Source organism: Capsicum annuum, chromosome 12 (genome assembly GCF_002878395.1).
Source record: "Capsicum annuum cultivar UCD-10X-F1 chromosome 12, UCD10Xv1.1, whole genome shotgun sequence".
Taxonomy (NCBI): Eukaryota; Viridiplantae; Streptophyta; class Magnoliopsida; order Solanales; family Solanaceae; genus Capsicum; species Capsicum annuum.
This window is the reverse complement of record NC_061122.1, coordinates 115,808,612-115,816,485: the sequence shown is the minus strand read 5'-3', so window position 1 is coordinate 115,816,485 and position 7,874 is coordinate 115,808,612.

Sequence of the window (7,874 nt, the reverse complement as noted above, 5' to 3'; positions counted from 1 at the left end):
ATAATGACACACAATAACTGGGGTGAGAGGGAAAAATAATCAGAACACAAAAATCTAAAAATCTCGACAAGAGTTGTTACCTTATCTACCACTGACATATCCGTTCGTCTTCGAATGAAAAAGCATAAAAATGACATAAATCGGTAAAAAGCTAGGGTATCTACTTCGCATATCAGACTCAACCTCTAATTTAGCTTCCTCAAACAAGCAATGTATCTACTAAAATTTTAAAAAATTAAAATTCTTATACCTCAACTTCCCAGTCTGTCTATCTAGGATAGAAATGGGCTCCTTCTCGTTAGATAAATGATCTAAGGTGACTGAATTCCAGCAGATCACATGAGTATCATTGGAATGATATTTATTCATCATTAAGATATGCAATACTGGATGAACAATTGATAGATTGGAGGCAAATCAAGCCTATACGCTACCTCTCCAAATTCTCAAGAATATAAAAATTCGTAATAAATAGCAAAATAAGATTCCCTTTCTTCCTAAATATCATCTCACCGTTCATGGGTGATACCATCTATAAAACTCGCGCACTAAGAATGAATACCACATTACAAAATCGATGACTAGCGTAACTCTTCTACCTACTTTGGCTAGCCACAAGTCTCTGTTGAATCAATTTTACTCGATCCATTAAGTCTCTAAAAAAAAAGCAGTGCCTCAAGGCCTAACCTTAAATAAATCAAACCATCCCAGGGGATATATACCTATGCCTACATAAAGCCTCAAAAGTCACCATTTGAGTATGGATATTAATTGTGATTGTATGAAAATTCCAATAAGGGCAAGAACTGGTCTCAATGATCACTAAAATTTATTACACATAATCAAGTATGTCCTCTAACACCTAGATGGTCCACTCTAACTGAGCATCCATTTGATTATGAAAATTTATGCTTATCTAAAGTTGAGTTCCCAACTCACTCTGTATAGAATTTAAAACATTTAAGGTAACCATGTACCTCTATTAGAAATAACAGAGATAGGTAGACCATGCAACAGTAAAATCTCTCAAATGTAGATCTTGGCCAACTTCACTAAATTGTCGTTCACCTTCACTGGTACAAACTGTACTGATTTAGTCAACCTATCCACAAATAGCTAAATAAAATCAAACATTCCTAAAGTTAGGGGTAGGCTAACCATAAAGTACATAGTGATCTTCTCCTAGTTTCACTCGAGAATAGAAATTCTTAACATTGTACCACCTGATCACTAATTGTCACAACTTGAGGCTATCCCTTAGTCATAACACGGTGCTTGGAACCATAAGTAATCCCAAGCTAACTCATGAACTAGTATACTACTTTTGTAACAGAATGAGATTGTATAAAAACTAAAGTTGTTAAGCAGAAACATGATCATAGAAAAGTTTGAATAAATATAATACTGATAAAGTTTACGTCGTGATAAGACTGAAGAATAAAAATTGAATTATATGAGCGACTCTGACTTACCATCTATGAAGCCTCTACTATATTAACCATAGATTGGTGGAGCATGCCTCCAACTACCACTAATCAAAACATATGAATAATCAAAATAAAGAACATGAACTGCTATTGACTGGAGTCCCTGAAATAAGAGAACTCAACACCTTCTGGCTAAAGGTAAGAATTGTCTGACCCTGGTGTATGGACTATTGTTGTTACCTACATTATGAAATAATGTAGCCACACAGACGTATATATGGATAAGTACTTCTAGAATGTACTAAATAAGTATAGGTGAATGCCATAAGTAAGACTGATTACGTACATAATCTTGAATTATGACTTCTAAGTGCAGTGGACTCACAAAGAGACTAAAATAAACTAAAATCTAAAGTATCTTAAAACATAAGTAACAAACATAATCTGATAAGCTGGTGAATTACTACACTTGGTTTATTAAATCTTTAATTTCATAGAATAAGTAGAACTGAAGATGGGAAACAGTAAAATCATAAATACTATACGTAAATTTCATGTGAAGCTGACATGTAGTAAAACTAAACTGAGGGTCATGTATGGATACTAAGAATGAAAACATGAATATGTAAAATTGAGAATGCATGACCAAGTAGAGCATGCACTGATATAATCTGAATAACTAAAAATCTGATTACTTGGTCAACCAAACTTGAACTTGTATAGACTGAGTACTGACTGAAACTTTGGGAGCTATCATGTAACCAACATGCCCCAATCTAAGCTAATTAGGGTCCAACCTATAACCCTAGCTGAAAGGGTATCGGTACCTTGCCACGGGTACTAACATATGGTTGTGTGGATCCACTAATTAGTTGTCTCGAAAGACCAGAGTGTCCATCCTAAACTGATGGGTGACCCCTACGAGGGAGTCAAGCCTAACTGATGGGTGACCTCTCATATCCTACACTGGCTACATAGTTATGAAATTTAGGTACTGCTACTAATGACTTTGCCTAAATTAATGAGGGAGTCGCTATCCCTGCACTCGTTCAGTGCTAAATCCTACTCCCACCTGAATGACACTGGTATTATTAGGTTGTTTAACATGTCATGATACGATACTTATAAATGATCAGAATGATTATGATATTTTGAATATAGTGCTAAAAATCATGGTCTGACTGTCTTATTTCTTAAAAACAAAAATCATGGAATGATACATTGGTATCAGGTATTCATAACCCACCAGTACTGAATGATTATAAAAGTATGATAAAGATATTTAAATAATAGTAGGAATTCATAATTTAGAGACCCAAAATGATAGTAAATTTCAATAACTATTAGAATACATGAATTTGAACATGAGGATGTTTTAAACATGGGAAAACAACATATTTAAATGGTTAAATTCATTACTCAAGGATTTATCACGAAATTAAGGGACTAAGACTAGGGAAATTGAAATCCAAACATGAAGTGACTTGAATAACATGGGAACACACATTGACATGAATTGAATTTTGATTTACTATAGAGTTCATAGATTTGATTCATAAATAATTAGGATAATTCCATAAGATAGAATGAAATTCATACGTTTAAACTACAAGAGGGATTTTGGGCTAAATGAATTAAGAGGGACCCATTAATGAATACCCCACATACCTGCGTTTCTTAATTTCTTAAAGGAGAACATGAATTTGGATCCTTGGAGATTGAGCTTTAGGAAGAAACCCTAATCTTGATGTTCTTGATATACTTAAATTTGAATCTTGGGACTTGGGAGATGATTTTGAATAAGAAACCCTAGATGTTTGTTCTTGAGTATGGAAGAGGAAGTAGCATGTAACGTGTTTGAGAATTAGGGAATATACGCTTAATTAAGGGTTATAAGTCATGGAGGTAGGTTTTGAGGTGAGAAAAAAACCAAAATACCCCTAGGGAAACTTAATAAAAATCATAGAATTTTTAAGTTTTTGATGCGGTTTACAGCTCATCACTTGGTTGTAGGCTTATCACCATTGTCACCTTGTATCTGGACTTGAACTCTTATTGTTTAAGGTTGACGATAAGGTTGACAGCTCATCACTTAGTTGATGGATTGTCACCTCAAGTCATCTCCTTGTGGATAAAATTGATAATATTCTAGTCAAGATCGATGATGAGGTTGATAGCTAGTTACTTAGTTAATGGGTTGTCAACCCAAGTCGTCACCTGTTGACAAACAGACATGATGAGGAAGAATGATCACAACTTTCCACTTCGATATCATATTAAGGTGAAACTAGATGAGTTGGAAAGACAACTCAAAGATTTTTGTTTTGATATATGGTAGGACACCTGAATCGATATATTATGGGAGATACACTCGTTTAATGGTGAATATTTTAGGATCGAATACAAAAACTCTATTCATAAAAGTCTTCTCAGCTTGACTTTGCTCTAAGTGCTTCCTATGGCCATGATTCACATAAAAACACTTTATATGCAAGGTAAATAATCATGACACATATATTCATATGATAATTATGTTATAGGGTTTATACATGTAGAAACGATGGTTCAAATTCTAGCCCAAAAATGCAGGGTGTTACATTATCTCTCCTTGGAATTATTCATCCCCAAATAATAATGAATTGGCTAAAATACTAAGGAAAGGCTGAGATGAGGTACAAAACACTTGCGAGATGAATGATGACTAAATATCTAAATCTAAAACTGATGCATGTTGTATGAAATGAGCTGAATTCATTATTTTCATGAATACTAATATTTTACCTCATGGAATGGCCATACTTATGAAACTTTGGGTAGTAAGACTAGATTGAAATTTGGAAATCTATATGAGCTTATCTGCTTAATTGTTAAACTGGATTGCAAGCTATATAGACTGGATCATACTAACTACTCACACTCAAATGGAGTATTCCTTCAACACTCTTTCTAAGAAATTCTAATAACATTAGGGAGCAAAGAACCTTGGGTATGATATGAGTGAGATATTTAAATAAGGACTCACAACATGGATACAACTCTATAACATGGAATATAGGATATAATTACTATGCCTCAAGTAATGCAACTATTACTTTCAAGGTTAGACATATTTCTTAAATACTCACTAAACTTTATGTTTCCCCTTCAATACTGCACTTCACTTGAGGCCACATATAATCTTTAGATGGGCATTGAAAATTCTATCTACTAAAGTCTGAGCTAAATTGAATTCTCTCAATATGTTCAGCCTACTCAAAATTACAAAGTGCAACCCATAACACTGTAATACTAGTCTAAACCATGAATTTGATATTCCATGTGTGTTTCACATATTTCATCTCAAGAATATTTCCTATTACCACTTCAAGCTATCATTATAACTATAGATGAACTTCAAGGTAAACACCCATAAAAGAATCTTTCTCATATTCTCTAAACCTCTATCAATAATAACTTTCTTGCACTATTCATAAGAAGACACACAAAAACTTTTCAACTAACTATGACATATACCAAAAACTTTGCCTTAATCTTCCTTCACTCTTATAGAATTAAATAAAATAAACAATCTATAATCTTTCCTTAACATGAAATATTTACTCTCTCACATTTAAATAAATTACTCATCACCACTATCATTTTATAAGGGGAGGTTACTGAAAGGTTAGAACATGAGATCTTGAAGCATAGAAGAATACTATATGTAATTTTGACACTGAACTGAGGCATGAGGAATAGAGTATCATAGATATGAATTCATTAAAGGGATTTAACTTGAGTTCATACATGAAATAATCTGAGTTGCGCGGATCATTAAGAGTGCACCATGATTTATGAGAAATGAGCATTGATAAGTAGTGAAATTACCACTCATTCGCACTAAACATTCATGCACATTACCATGATTTAAACATTTAAATGAAACATATATGTAACTAAATACACTAATATCCATATTTTGTAGGCAAATAGGTCTTGATATGGAAAGTATAGATTTGAGTTAAAAAGGGATCAAAAGGGAAGAGAAATGCAAAAGTTGGGAAACTTGTGCAGACTGGGCCTCAGGTACCTAGATCAAGAAGTGGCCACCATAATTGCGGTAAGTCAAGAAGTCAGCAGGATGCGATCTCTTGAAGAATTCAGTGATTATGGAGCTGCAATCATGGTAGATCCATAGACGAGTGCAGGACAACAGGATTTTTAGCCAGGGGAAAGTTGTAAAATACATAGCCAACCCAAATTCCCATTTAAATGGTTCAAAACCCTTATCCCATCATCATCATTCCATAACCCTACCTCTCATTCTTAGTTTAGGGTTTTGTAATTTCTTAGAGCTTGGGGCTTATATTTATGCTAATTTGAGACAAGATTAATTAGAGAAGCTTGAAGTGTAGATTTGGTTTTGTCTATTGAAGATTCATTTGGGTCTAAAGTGTGGTTTGTCCTTTCTTTATTTTCTTATGAATAACTTTGATGGACATCTTGGTTTATTTGTTTTCATTATCATTATGATGTGCTAGATCTACCTCTTGGGATTATGCTAGATTAGGGTGTAAATATGTGTGGGATTCGATTTGTTTATGCATATACTAGTTCACGACGTGGTTTCTACTATTTCTTGAATAAATTGATTAGGATTTATTGGTGAAAGTCCCAAATACCCAAATGGGTTTTATGGATGAAAGTCCCAAGTGCTTGAAAGCCTAAACCATCCTTGAAAGAGGGGTTTGGATGAAATTTAGAAACCCATATCATCCTTAAATGAGGGATGAGGGAACTAAGGCAATAGTAGACAATTATGGGTATAGTTTGCTAAATTTCACTCTCTTAGAAATAAGGGTGATTATGAGGTTAACTATACCATGGGTATCATCCAAGAAATAGGGATACTTAATTGAGGTGTTGGTTGGTTTTAATTGTCATACTCGTTAGGTATTCGAAAGTGTCAATGGGTGACATCTTTGAGGCTTTGTTGAAGAACTAGGCTTAAGGACTTTAAACCTAGTCTACCACATCATCAACGATTAGAATTTGCATTGCTTCATCATATACTCATGTATAACTTACCCCTAGTATAGCTTATTCCCAAGTTTCATGCCTAATTAATTAATTACACTCTAACTATTCTTAGTCTCAAAATTAGTCTCTTAGATGCTCAAGAGTTACTCTCATATTATCAAACATTGAAAACCCCCAAACCATCTTGTACTATAGGTTTAAACTTAGCAAGCAACTTTTATTTCAAACTTACTCAATCGCCACTTATATTGTTATTCGTGGATTCCACCCCGGCTCTTAGTTGGGAAAATATATTGACAACGACCGCCTTGTACTTAAATTGATGTGTAAGTTGAGTGTCACAAAAAATGGCATCGTTATCGAGGAACAATTTGGCGTATTAAGTTAGTTTGAAAGTCTATCCTACTTGCTTGGATTCAAACTTGTAAGTATTTATTTTTTATTTTCTTTTGGTTTTTTGTTAGGTAGAGTTTTATTTTTGTTTACTTATTGCTATGAAATGTTTGGACAAATATGATTTTGGTTGTTAGAAATCCTACCTGGATGATCCATGTCCATATTATGATGGACCCCACTTTCTGTGAGATTATAGATGTGCTCCCCGAAAAGAGATGTGTGCACTATTTCAATCCTATTAGGAGTATGATTGTTCTTTTTGTGGTAATTGGGGTAGAAATTTGAGTGATTATCCAAATGCCTCTCCCCTTATATACTAACCCAAATGTTAGTTCTTCTGATGAGCTTGATAGGTCTTATGATACATCAAAGGATGAATAATGAGCTGGATACAATGGTTTTGAAACAATTCTTCAACTTATGTTGTATTAGGTAGAGACAATGGGGGATAACACATATTGCATGCATCAAGCCGTGGGGGCATGTAAAGAGAAATTAAAAGGATTGAAAAAGTGGGTGTGGAGTCTAATATTTAAAATACCATGAGTATACCCACTTTTCTAAATGAGCTTGATATTAAAAATCCCTTAGTGATTTCCCAACCAGCCAAACCAAACATGAGAGATGATGCCAAAAAGGAAGAAATGGTACTATAGTTGGAAGACGATGCCAAGCGAATCCCTTATGAAAACTCTAGTCCATTTTGGGGTAAGGATACCAAAATGGAGACAACTCCAAAATTAGGAAAAAGACTCATTCTAACCACTTCTCAATATTAAGCTCACTAGAGTTGATGACAATCAATCTACCTGAGCAAATATTGAATAAGGGTTAGAATAAACTATTTCCTTATATCCAGGAGTTTGTCTTTCCAAAAGTGTATGCTAAGACCCTAATCTTTAAGGCTAAGAAGATTAAATATTAATGTCTAATTAGTGGCCTTCTAATGTTCTCACTGTTGCCAAATGAGCTAACACAAAAGTTCGATGTAAAATTGGGCAAATAATTTAAGTCTTTGAAGTAGTGTGATTG